Raw genomic sequence first — 14400 nt, 5'->3', positions numbered from 1 at the left:
TCACACTCAAACTGGTTTGGAAGAAAAGCAAAGTCTTTTTCTTGGGGAAAGTGGAGAACATATCATGATTACAAACAGAAATATCACATTTGTTTGCCACAGTTGCTCTAGCTTTATCCCTAGAAAACATTAATGTGTAGAAGTTTTGACTCCATGTGGAAACAATTAGCATTTGCCAGCACAAATTAACAAGTTCTCTGCTAAAGTTCATTCACAACCGTAAAGTCCAGTGACAATATCTAGAAATCACAAACACAGCATATGTAGGATGATCTGGGCTTCAGTTTGCCACAACACTGGTGGATAGTTCTGGTTTCATTCAGTCATATCCGGACAAAGTGTTGTGGTATTATTATGCAATGGACTCAGAAAATCACACTTAAATTGGTTTAGGAGAAAAGCAAAGTCTTTTCCTTGGGCAAGTGGATAAAATGCTATGTATAAAAGCAAAAATCTCATATGTTTTTGCCACGCTTACTATAGCTTTCTCCTAGAAAACATGAATGTGCAGATTTTTTGTCTCCATGTGGAACCAATTCATGTTTGGCAGCACAAAACAAAATGTTCCCTGCTCAAATTCATTCAAAACGATAAAGTCCATCGATAATATCCAGCAAACACTAATATAGAGGATGTATCAATATCTGGGATTGAGATAGCCACAATACAACCGGATAGGTCTGATTTCATCCAGTCATATCCGGACAAAGTATTGTGGAATTCATATTCAATGGATGAAGAAAATCATGGTCAAACTGGTTTGGAAGAAAAGCAAAGTCTTTTTCTTGGATAAGTGGATAACATGTCATGTTTACAAACAGAAATATCATGTTTGCAGCATTTCTCTAGCTTTCTCAATAGAAAACACAAATTTGTAGCAGTTTTTCTCCATGTGGAAATCATTAGGATTTACTAGCACAAAGTAAAATGTTCCTTGCTACAATTCCTTCCAACCCATAAGGTCCATTGATAACATCTAGAAAACACAAACACAGAGACTGTAGCAAGATCTGGGATTGAGTTAGCCAAAACACAATTGCATATTTCTGGTTTCATCCAGTCATATATGGACAAAGTGTTGTGCAATTCTTCTGCAAGGGACCTCAAATTGCACAGTCAAAGTGGTTTTCGAAGAAGCAAAATCCTATTCTTGGGCAAGTGGATAAAATATAATGTATACAAACACATATATCATGTTTATTTCCTGCACTTGCTCTAGCCTTATCCCTAGAAAACACGAATGTGCCAAGGTTTTGTCTCCATGTGGAACCAATTAGTGTTAGGCAGCACACAACAAAATGTTCCCTGCTCAAATTCATTCCAAACCATAAAGTCTAATGATAATATCCAGAAAACACAAACACAGAGGCTGTAGCAAGATCTGGGATTGAGTAAGCCACAACATAACAGGATATTTCTGGTTTCATCCAGTCATATCTTGACAGAGTATTGTGGAATTCGTATTTAATAGACCCAAACAATCACAGTCAAACTGGTTTTCGGGAGAAGCAAAGTCTTTTTCTTAGACAAGTGGATAACATGTCATGTTTACAAACACAAATATCACGTTTGTTTGTCACAGTTTCTCTAGCTTTATCCCTAGAAAACACGAATGTGGAGAGGTTTTGACTCCACGTGGAAACAATTAGCATTTGCCAGCACAAAATAAAAGGTTCTCTGCTAAAGTTCATTCAGAACCGTAAAGTCCATTTACAATATCCAGAAAACACAAACACAGCATCTGTAGGATGATCTGGGCTTGAGTTAGCCACAACACTGGTGGATATTTCTGGTTTCCTTCAGTCATATCCGGACAAAGTTTTGTGGAATTCGTATGCAATGGACTCAGAAAATCACACTCAAACTGGTTTTGGATAAAAGCAAAGTCTTTTTCTTGGACAAGTAGATAAGATATCATGTATAGAAACAAAAAATATCATGTTTTTGCCGAGTTGCTATAGCTTTCTCCTAGAAAACAGGAATTTACAGTATTTTTGTCTCCATGTGTAACAAATTTTTGTTTGGCAGCACAAAACAAAATGAACCTCCTGAAATTCATTCAAAACAATAGAGTCCATTGATCATATCCAGAAAACACAAACACAGAGACTGTAGCAAGCTCTGGGATTGAGATAGCCACAAAACAACCAGATATTTCTGATTTCATCCACTCAAATCCAGACAAAGTATAGTGGAATTCATATGCAATGGATGCAGAAAATCACAGTCAAACTTGTTTTGAAGAAGAGCAAAATCTTTTTCTTTGGTAAGTGGATAACATGTCATGTTGACAAATGTAAATATCATGTTTGCAGCAGTTGCTCTAGCTTTCTCAATAGAAAACACAAATTTGTAGCAGTTTTTTCTCAATGTGGAAATAATTAGCATCTACTAGCACAAGCTAAAATATTCCCTGCTAAAATTCCTTCCAACCAGTAAGGTCCATTGATAATATCCAGAAAACACAAACACAGAGACTGTAGCAAGATCTGGGATTGAGTTAGCCAAAACACAACTGGATATTTCCGGTTTGATCCAGTCATATCTGGACAAAGTGTTGTGCATTTCTTATGCAAGAGACCTCGAATTGCACAGTCAAAGTGGTTTTGGAAAAAGCAAAATCTTTCTCTTGGGCAAGTGGATAAAATGTTATGTATACAAACACATATATCCTGTTTGTTTCCTGCACTTGCTCTAGCATTATCCCTAGAAAACACGAATGTGCCAAGGTTTTGTCTCCATGTGGAACCAATTAGCATTAGGCAGCACACAACAAAATGTTCCCTACTAAAATTCATCCCAAACCATAAAGTCCATTGATAATATCCAGAAAACACAAACACAGAGGCTGCAGAAAGATCTGGGATTAAGTAAGCCACAACACAGCATGATATTTCTGGTTTCATCCAGTCATATCTCGACAAAGTATTGTGGGATTCGTATTCAATGGACCCAAACAATCACAGTCATACTGGTTTTGAGAAAAGCAAAGTCTTTTTCTTAGACAAGTGGATAAAATGTCATGTTTACAAACACAAATATCACGTTTGTTTGATGCAGATGCTCTAGCTTTATGCCTAGAAAACACAAATGTGCCAAGGTTTTGACTCCATGTGGAAACAATTAGCATTTGCCAGCACAAAATAAAAGGTTCTCTGCTAAAGTTCATTCAAAACCGTAAAGTCCATTGACAATATCCAGCAAGCACAAACACAGCATCTGTAGGATGATCTGGGCTTGAGTTAGCCACAACACTGGTGGATAGTTCTGGTTTCCTTCAGTCATATCTGGACAAAGTGTTGTGGAATTTGTATGCAATGGACTCAGAAAATCATACTCAAACTGGTTTTGGAGAAAAGCAAAGTCTTTTTCTTGGGCAAGTGGATAAAATGCCATGTATCAAAACAAAAATATCATATTTTTTGCCGAGCTTGCTATAGCTTTCTCCTAGAAAACATGAATGTGCAGATTTTTTTTCTCTATGTGGAACCAATTCATGTTTGGCAAAAGAAAACAAAATGTTCCCTGCTCAAATTCATTCAAAACGACAGAGTCCCTTGATCATATCCTTAAAACACATACACAGCGCCCGTAGCATGCTCGGGAATGAGATAGCCACTACACAACCAGATAATTCTGATTTCTTCCAGTCATATCCGAACAAATTATTGTGGAATTCACATTCAATGGATGCAGAAAATCACAGTCAAACTCGTTTTGGAGAAAAGCAAAGTCTTTTCCTTGGGCAATTGAATGAAATGCCGTGTATCAAAAACAATATATCCTATTTTTTTGCCGAGCTTCCTATAGCTTTCTCCTCCAAAACATGAATGTGCAGATTTTTTGTCTCCATGTGGAACCAATTCATAGCTGGCAGCACAAAACAAATTGTTCCCTGCTAATATTCATTCAAAACGATAGAGTCCATTGATCATATCCTTAAAACACAAACACAGAGCCCATAGCAATCTCTGGGATTGAGATAGCCACAACACAACCAGATATTTCTGGTTTCATCAGGTCATATCATGACAAAGTATTGTGGAATTCATATTCAATGGATGCAGAAAATCACAGTCAAACTGGTTTGAAAGAAAAGCAAAGTCTTTTCCTTGGGTAAGTGGAGAACATATCATGTTTACAAACATAAATACCACGTGTGCAGCAGTTGCTCTAGCTTTCTCAATAGAAAACACAAATTTGTAGCAGTTTTTTCTCCATGTGGAAATAATTAGCATCTACTAGCACAAGCTAAAATATTCCCTGCCAAAATTCCTTGCAACCAGTAAGGTCCATTGATAATATCCAGAAAACACAAACACAGAGACTGTAGCAAGATCTGGGATTGAGTTAGCCAAAACACAACTGGATATTTCCGGTTTGATCCAGTCATATCTGGACAAAGTGTTGTGCATTTCTTATGCAAGAGACCTCGAATTGCACAGTCAAAGTGGTTTTGGAAAAAGCAAAATCTTTCTCTTGGGCAAGTGGATAAAATGTTATGTATACAAACACATATATCCTGTTTGTTTCCTGCACTTGCTCTAGCTTTATCCCTAGAAAACACGAATGTGCCAAGGTTTTGTCTCCATGTGGAACCAATTAGCATTAGGCAGCACACAACAAAATGTTCCCTGCTAAAATTCATCCCAAACCATAAAGTCCATTGATAATATCCAGAAAGCACAAACACAGATGCTGTAGCAAGATTGTGGATTGAGTAAGCCACAACACAGCATGATATTTCTGGTTTCATCTAGTCATATCTCAACAGAGTATTGTGGGATTCGTATTTAATGGACCCAAAAAATCACAGTCAAACAGATTTGGAGAATAGCAAAGTCTTCTTCGTAGACAAGTGGATAAAATGTCATGTTTACAACCACAACTATCACGTTTGTTTGCCGCAGATGCTCTTGATTTATCCCTAGAAAACATGAATGTGGAGAGGTTTTGACTCCATGTGGAAACAATTAGCATTTGCCAGCACAAAATAAAAGGTTCTCTGCTAAAGTGCATTCAAAATTGTAAAGTCCATTAACAATATCCAGCAAACACAAACACAGCATCTGTAGGATGATCTGGGCTTGAGTTAGCCACAACACTGGTGGATAGATCTGGTTTCCTTCAGTAATATCTGGACAAAGTGTTGTGGAATTTGTATGCAATGGACTCAGAAAATCATACTCAAACTGCTTTAGGAGAAAAGCAGTCTTTTTCTTGGGCAAGTGGATAAAATGTCATGTATAAAAACAAAAGTATCGGCCGGCGCCGCGGCTCACTAGGCTAATCCTCCACCTTGCAGCGCCGGCACACCGGGTTCTAGTCCCAGTCGGGGCACCGATCCTGTCCCGGTTGCCCCTCTTCCAGGCCAGCTCTCTGCTGTGGCCAGGGAGTGCAGTGGAGGATGGCCCAAGTCCTTGGGCCCTGCACCCCATGGGAGACCAAGAAAAGCACCTGGCTCCTGCCATCGGAACAGCGCGGTGCGCCGGCCGCAGCGCGCTTCCGCGGCGGCCATTGGAGGGTGAACCAACAGCAAAAGGAAGACCTTTCTCTCTGTCTCTCTCTCTCACTATCCACTCTGCCTGTCAAAAAAATAAATACATAAAAAATAAATAAATAAAGAAATAAAAACAAAAGTATCATATTTTTTTGCCGAGCTTGCTATAGCTTTCTCCTAGAAAACATGAATGTGCAGATTTTTTGTCTCCATATGGAACCAATTCATGTTTGGCAGCACAAAACAAAATGTTCCCTGCTCAAAATCATTCAAAACGATAGAGTCCAATGATCATATCCTTAAAACACAAACACAGAGCCCATAGCAATCTCTGGGATTGAGATAGCCACAACACAAACGGATATGTCTGATTTCATCCAGTCATATCCAAAGTATTCTGGAATTCATATTCAATGGATGCAGAAAATCACAGTCAAACTGGTTTGAAAGAAAAGCAAAGTCTTTTTCTTTGGTAAGTGGATAACATGTCATGTTGACAAACAGAAATACCATGTGTGCAGCAGTTGTTCTAGCTTTCTCAATAGAAAACACAAATTTGTAGCGGTTTTTTTTCTCCATGTGAAATCATTAGCATCTACTAGCACAAACTGAAATGTTCCCTGCTAAAATTCCTTCCAACCCGTAAGGTCCATTGATAATATCAAGAAAACACAAACACAGAGATTTGTAGCAAGATCTGGTATTGAGTTAGCCAAAACACAACTGGATATTTCCGGTTTGATCCAGTCATATCTGGACAAAATGTTGTGCAATTTTTATGCAAGGGACCTCGAATTGCACAAAGTGGTTTTGGAATAAGTAAAATCTTTCTCTTGGGCAAGTGGATAAAATGTTATGTATACAAACACATATATCCTGTTTTTTTCCCACATTTGCTCTAGCTTTATCCCTAGAAAACACGAATGTGCAAAGGTTCTGTCTCCATGTGGAACCAATTAGTGTTAGGCAGCACAAAAGAAAATGTTCCCTGCAAAAATTCATTCAAAATTGTACAGCTGATTGATAATATAAAAAAAAATCAGGGACTGTAGCAAGATCTGGGATTGAGTTAGCCACAGCACAACCAGATTTTTCCAGTTCCATCCAGTAATATGCCAAAAACTCTTTTCGAATTCATATGCAATGGACCCAGAAAAACACAGTCAGACAGGATTTGGAGAAAAGCAAAGTCTTTTTCTTGGGCAAGTGGATAAATATGAAGTTTTCAAATATATATCATGTTTGTTTCCCACAGTTGCTCTAGCTTTCTCTCTACAAAACACAAATGTGTACAGGTTTTGTCTGCATATGGAACTAATTAGCGTTTGCCAGCACGAAGCAAAATGTTACATGCTAAAATTCATTGAAAACCATAATGTCCATAGAGAATATCCAGAAATCACAAACAAACGCAGAGGCTGTAGCAAGATCTGGATTTGAGTTAGCCACAACACAACTGGATATTTCTGGTTTTATCCAATCATATCTGCACAAAATGTTGGGAATTTGTTGGCAATGGACCCAGAAAATCACAAACTGATTTTGGAGAAAAGCAAAGTTTTTTCTTGGGCAAGCAGATAAAATTTCATATATAGAAACTCAAATATCATGTCTGGCGTGGTTACTCTAGCTTTCTCCCTTGAAAACACGAATGTGTAGAGGTTTTGTCTACATATGGAAACAATTAGCGTTTGCCAGCAGGAAACAAAATGTTCCCTGCTATAATTCATTCAAAACCAGAGTCCATTGATAATATCCAGAAAATAAAAATACAGAGACTGTAGCAAGATCTTGATTTGAGTTAGCCACAACACAAACGGATATTTCTGGTTTGATCCAGTCATACCTGTACAAATTGTTGGGGAATTCCTATGCAATGGTCCCAGAAACTCAGAGTCAAATGGGTTTTGGGGAAAAGCTTAGTTTTTTCTTGGGCAAATGGTTAAAATATCATGTATAGAAACACAAATAACATGTTTGCCATGTTTTCACATAGCTTTCTTCCTAGAAAGCACAAATGCAAAGAGTTTGTGTCTCCATGTGGAACCAATAAGCGTGTGCCAGTACAAAACAAAATGCTCCCTACTAAAATTGATTCAAAACCATAAAGTTCACTGATAATATAAAGAAAATACACACAGAGACTGTAGCAAGATATAGATTTGAGTTAGCCACAACACAACCAGATATTTCTGGTTTGATCCAGTCATATCCGAACAAATTGTTGAGGAATTTGTAGGCAATGGACCCAGAAAATCAGAGTGAAACGGGTTTTGGAGAAAAGCTTAGTCTTTTTCTTCGGCAAGTAGATAAAATATCCTCTATAGAAACACAAATATCATGTTTTCCGTGGTTACTCTAGCTTTTTCCCTTGAAAACACAAATGTGTAGAGGTTTTGTCTGCATATGGAACCAATTAGTTTTTGCCAGCACGAAACAAAATGTTGCATGCTAAAATTCATTGAAATCCATAAAGTCCATACAGAATATCCAGAAAACACAAACAAACACAGAGGCTGTAGCAAGATCTGGATTTGAGTTAGCCACAACACAACTGGATATTTCTAGTATGATCCAGTCATATCCGGACAAAGTGTGGAATTTGTATGCAGGGGAACTAGAAAATCAAAGTCAATCTGGTTTTGGAGAAAAGCACAGTCTTTTTCCTGGGCAAGTGGATTCAATGTCCTGTCTATAAAAATAAATATCATGTTTGCAGCATTTGCTCTAGGTTTTTCCATAAAAAACATGAATGGGAAGAGGTTTTTTCTCCATGTGCAAACAATTAGCGTTTGCCAGCACAAAATAAAATGTTCCCTGCTAAAATTCATTCCAAATGATAAATACCATTGATGATATCCAGAAAACACAAACACAGTGGCTATAGCAAGATCTGGGATTAAGTTAGCCACAACACAACCGGATATTTCTGGTATGATCCAGTCATATACAGACAAAGTGTGGAATTGGTATGCAATGGACCCTGAAATTCACAGTCAAACTGGTTTTGCAGAGAAGCACAGTCTTTGTCTTGGGCAAGTGGATAAAATGTCATGTTTACAAACATAAATATCATGTTTGTTTCCCGCAGTTGCTCTAGCTTTCTCCCTGGAAAACAAGTGTGTAGAAGTTTTGTCTCTTTGTGAAACCAATTAGCATTTGCCAGCACAAAACAAAATGTTCCCTGCTAAAATTCATTCAAACCATAAAGTCCATAGAGAATATCCAGAAAAAACAAAAAAATACAGAGGCTGTAGCAAGATCTGTGATTGAGATAGCCATAAAACAACTGCATATTTCTGGTTTCATCCAGTTATATCCGGACGAAGTTTTGTGGCATTTGCATGCAATGAACCCAGAAAATCACAGTCAAACAGGATTGGGAGAAAAGCAAAGTCTTTTTCTTGGGGATATGGATAAAATATCATGTATACAAACACAAATATCATATTTGCCATGGGTACTCTAGCTTTCTGTCTAGAAAACATGAATGTGTAGCAGTTTTGTCTGCATATGGAACGAATTAACATTTGCAAGCAGGAAACATAATGTTACATGCTAAAATTCATTGAAAACCATAAAGCCCATGGAGAATATCCAGAAAACACAAACAAACACTGAGGCTGTAGCAAGATCTGGATTTGAATTAGCCACAATACAACCCTATATTTCTGGTATGATCCAGTCATATCCAGACAAAGTTTTGTGGAATTCGTATGTGAGGGACCCAGAAAATAACAGTCAAACTGGTTTTGAAGAAAAGCAAGTGGTTTCAATGTCATGTTTACAAACACAAATATCATGTTTGCAGCATTTGCTCTAGCTTTTTCCTTAAAAAACACGAATGGGTAGAGGTTTTGTATGCATATGGAACAAATTAGTGTTTGCCAGCACAAAAAAAGTTACATGCTAAAATTCATTCAAAACCAGAAATTCCATAGAGAATATCTGGAAAAAACAAACAAACACAGAGTCTGTAGCAAGATCTGGATTTGAGTTAGCTACAACACAACCGGATATTTCTGGTGTGATCCAGTCATATCCGGATAAAGTGTTATGGAATTCCTATGCAGTGGACCCAGATAATCAAAGACAAACTGGTTTTGGAGAAAACATAGTTTTTTTCCTGGGCAAATGGATTCAATGTCATGTTTACAAACATAAATATCATGTTTGCAGAAGTTGTTCTAGCTTTCTCCACAGAAAACATGAATGTGTAGAGGTTTTCTTCTCCATGTGGAAACAATTAGCATTTGCCAGCACAAAACAAAATATTCCCTGCTAGAATTCATTCAATACTATAAAATCCATAGAGAATATCCAGAAAACACAAATAATCACAGAGGGTGTAGCAAGATCTGGGATTGAGTTAGCCACAATACAACTGGATATTTCTGGTTTGATGCAGTCATATCTGCACAAAATGTCATGTAATTCCTATGCAAAGGAACCCAGAAATTCAGAGTCAAACTGGTTTTGGAGAAAATCAAAATTAATAAAATTAAATGATTCCTGATAAAACAAAACAATCAAGTCCATAATAATATCCAGAAAACACAAACACAGAGGCTTTCACAATATTTCGGGTTGAGTTAGCAAAAACACAACCGGATATTTCTGGTTTAATCCAGTCATATCCAGACAAAGTGGTGTGGAATTCGTATGCAATGGACCGAGAAAATCACAGTAAAAATGGTTTGGAGAAAAGCAAAGTCTTTTCGTTAGGCAAGTGCATAAAATGTCATCTATACAAACAGAAATATCATGCTTGTTTGCCGCAGTTCCTCTAGCTTTCTCCCAAAAAATACGAATGTGCAGAGCTGGTGTTCCCATGATGAACGAATTAGTGTTTCAATGGTACAAAATTAAAGGTTCCCTGAAAAAAAACATTCAAAACAATAAAGTCCATCGATAATATCCAGAAAACACAAACACAGAGGCTTTCACAATATTTCGGATTGAGTTAGGCAAAACACAACCGGATGTTTCTGGTTTCATCCAGTCATATCCGGACAAAGTGGTTTGGAGTTCGTATGCAATGGACCGAGAAAATCACAGTAAAAATGGTTTGAGAGAAAAGCAAAGTCTTTTCGTTAGGCAAGTGCATAAAATGTCATCTAGACAAACAGAAATATCATGTTTGTTTGCCGCAGGTCCACTAGTTTCTCCCTAGGAAATACGAATTTGTACAGCTGGTGTCTCCATGTGGAACCAATTACTGTATCCAAGCTCAAAATATAATGTTCCCTGATAAAAACATTAAAAACAATAAAGTCCATCGATTATATCCAGAAAACCCACACAGAGGCTGTAGCAATATCTGGGATTGATATAGCCAAAACAAAACCGGATATTTCCGGTTTCATCCAGTCATATCCGGAAAAAGTGGTGTGGAATGCATATGCAATGGACCCAGAAAATCACTGTAAAAATGGTTTTGGAGAAACGAAAAGTCCTTTCGTTAGGGAAGTGCATAAAATGTCATCGATACAAACAGAAATATCATGTTTGTTTGCCGCAGTTCCACTAGCTTTCTCCCTAGAAAATACGAATGTGTAGAGCTTCTGTCTCCACGTGGAAAAAAACATTCAAACACATAAAGTCCGTGGATAATATCAGGAATACACAAACACAGAGGCTGAAGCAATATCTAGGATTGAGTTAGAAAAAAAAAGATGGATATTTCCGGTTTCATCCAGTCATATCCGGACAAAGTGGTTTGGAGTTCGTATGCAATGGACCGAGAAAATCACAGTAAAAATGGTTTTGGAGAAAAGCAACGTCTTTTCATTAGGCAAGTGCATAAACTGTCATCTACACAAACAGAAATATCATGTTTGTTTGCCGCAGTTAATCTAGCTTTCTCCCTAAAAATACTAGTATGTACAGCTGGTGTCTCCATGTGAAACCAATTCCTGTATCCAAGCTCAAAATTAAATGTTCCCCGATAAAAAACCTTCAAAACAATAAAGTCCATTGATAATATCCAGAAAACACAAACACAGAGGCTGTAGCAATATCTGGGATTGAGTGAGCCAAAACAAAACCAGATATTTCCAGTTTCATCCAGGCATATCTGGGAAACTGGTGTGGAATTCTTATGCAATGGACCCAGATAGTCACAGTAAAAATGGTTTGGAGAAAAGCAAAGTATTTTCATTAGGCAAGTGCATAAAATGTCATCTATACAAACAGAAATATCATGATTGTTTGCCGGAGTTCCTCTAGCTTTCTCCATAGAAAATACGAATATGTAGAGCTGGTATCTGCATATGGACCCAATTAGTGTTTCAATGGTACAAAATAAAATGTTCCCTGATAAAAACATTCAAAACAATCAAGTCCATAATAATATCCAGAAAACACAAACACAGAAATGTAGCAATATCTGGGATTGAGTTAGCCATACACAACCAGATATTTCCGGTTTCATCCAGTCATATCTGGACAAACTGGTGTGGAATTCATATGCAATGGACCGAAAAATCACAGTAAAAATGGTTTTGGAGAAAAGCAAAGTCTTTACGTTAGGCAAGTGCATAAAATGTCATCTACAAAAACATAAATATCATGTTTGTTTGTCGCAGTTCCTCTAGCTTTCTCCTTAGAAAATACGAATGTGTAGAGCTGGCGTCCTCATGATGAACCAATTAGTGTTTCTACAGTACAAAAATAAATGTTCCCTGATAAAAATATTCAAAACAATAAAGTTCATCGATAATATCCAGAAAACAGAAACACAGAGGCTGTAGCAATATTTCGGATTTAGTTAGCCAAAACACAACCGGATATTTATGGTTTCCTCCAGTCATATCCGGACAAAGTGGGTTGGAATGCATATGCAATGGACCGAGAATATCACAGTTGAAACGGTTTTGCGGAAAAGCAACGTATTTTCATTAGGAAAGTGCATCAAATGTCATCTTTACAAACAGAAATATCATGTTTGTTTGCCGCAGTTCCTCTAGCTTTCTCCCTAGAAAATACGAATATGTAGAGCTGGTGTCTCCATGTGGAACCAATTAGTGTTTCCAAGAAAAAAATCAAATGTTCCGTGATAAAAAACATTCAAAACATTAAAGTCCATGGATAATATCAGGGATACACAAACACAGAGGCTGTAGCAATATCTGGGATTGAGTTAACCAAAAAAAACCGGATATTTCTGGTTTCCTCCAGTCATATCTGCACAAAGTCATGTGGAATTCGTATGCAATGGACCAAGAAAATCACAGTAAGAATGGTTTTGGAGAAAAGTAAAGTATTTTCGTTAGGCAACTGCATAAAATGTCATCTATACAAACAGAAATATCATGCTTGTTTCCCTCAGTTCCTCTAGCTTTCTCCCTAGAAAATACTAATAGGTACAGCTGGTGTCTCCATGTTAAACGAATTCATGTATCCAAACTCAAAATTAAATATTCCCCGATAAAAAATATTTAAAAACAGTAATGTCTATGGATAATATCCAGAAAAAACAAACATAGAGTCTGTAGCAATATCTGGGATTGAGTTAGCCAAAACACAACCAGATATTTCCGGTTTCATCCAATCATATCCGGACAAACTGTTGTGGAATTCGTATGCAATGGACCGAGAAAATCACAGCAAAAATGGTTTTGCAGAAAACCAACATCTTTTCGTTAGGCAAGTGCATAAAATGTGATCTATACAAACAGAAATATCATGTTTGTTTGCCGCAGTTCCTCTAGCTTTCTCCCTAGAAAATACGAATATGTAGAGCTGGTGTCTCCATGTGGAACCAATTAGTGTTTCCAAGAACAAAATCAAATGTTCCGTGATAAAATCATTCAAAACATTAAAGTTCGTGGATAATATCAGGATTACACAAACACAGAGGCTGTAGCAATATCTGGGATTGAGTTAACCAAAACAAAACCGGATATTTCTTGTTTCATCGAGTCATATCTGCACAAAGTCGTTTGGAATTCATATGCAATGGACCAAGAAAATCACAGTAAAAATGTTTTTGGAAAAAAGCAAATTCTTTTCGTTAGGCAAGTGCATAAAATGTCATCTATACAAACAGAAATAACATGCTTGTTTGCCGCAGTTCCTCTAGTTTCTCCCTAGGAAATACGAATATGTACAGTTGGTGTCTCCATGTGGAACCAATGCCTGTATCCAAGCTCAAAATTAAATGTGCTCTGATAAAAAACATTCAAAACATTAAAGTTCATTGATAATATCCAGAAATCACAAATTCAGAGGCTGTAGCAATATCTGGGATTGAGTTAGCCAAAACACAACCGGATATTTCTGGTTTCATTCAGTCATATCCGGACAAAGTGGTGCGGAATTCGTATGCAATGGACCGAGAAAATCACAGTAAGAATGTTTTTGGAGAAAAGCAAAGTGTATTCATTAGGCAAGTGCATGAAATGTCATCTATACAAACAGAAATATCATGTTTGTTTGCCGCAGTTCCTCTAGCTTTCTCCCTAGAAAATACGAATGTGTACAGCTGGTGTCTCCATGATGAACCAATTAGTGTTTCAACAGTATAAAATTAAATGTTCCCTGATAAAAACATTCAAAACAATAAAGTCCATTGATAATATCCAGAAAACACAAACACAGAGGCTTAAACAATATTTCGGATTGAGTTAGCCAAAACACAACCGGATATTTCTGGTTTCATCCAGTCATATCCGGACAAACTGGTGTGGAATTCGTATGCAATGTTCCGAGAAAACCACAGTAAAAATGGTTTTGGAGAAAAGTAAAGTCTTTTCATTAGGCAAGTGCATAAAACGTCATCTATACAAACAGAAATATCATGTTTGCTTGCAGTAGTTCCTCTAGCTTTCTCCCTAGAAAATACGAATATGTAGAGCTGGTGTCTCCATGTGAAACCAATTCCTGTATCCAAGCTCAAA

This window comes from Lepus europaeus, unplaced genomic scaffold (assembly GCF_033115175.1).
Source record: "Lepus europaeus isolate LE1 unplaced genomic scaffold, mLepTim1.pri SCAFFOLD_30, whole genome shotgun sequence".
Taxonomy (NCBI): domain Eukaryota; kingdom Metazoa; phylum Chordata; class Mammalia; order Lagomorpha; family Leporidae; genus Lepus; species Lepus europaeus.
The sequence above is the reverse complement of the archived record's forward strand: the minus strand, read 5'-3'. Positions refer to the sequence as shown.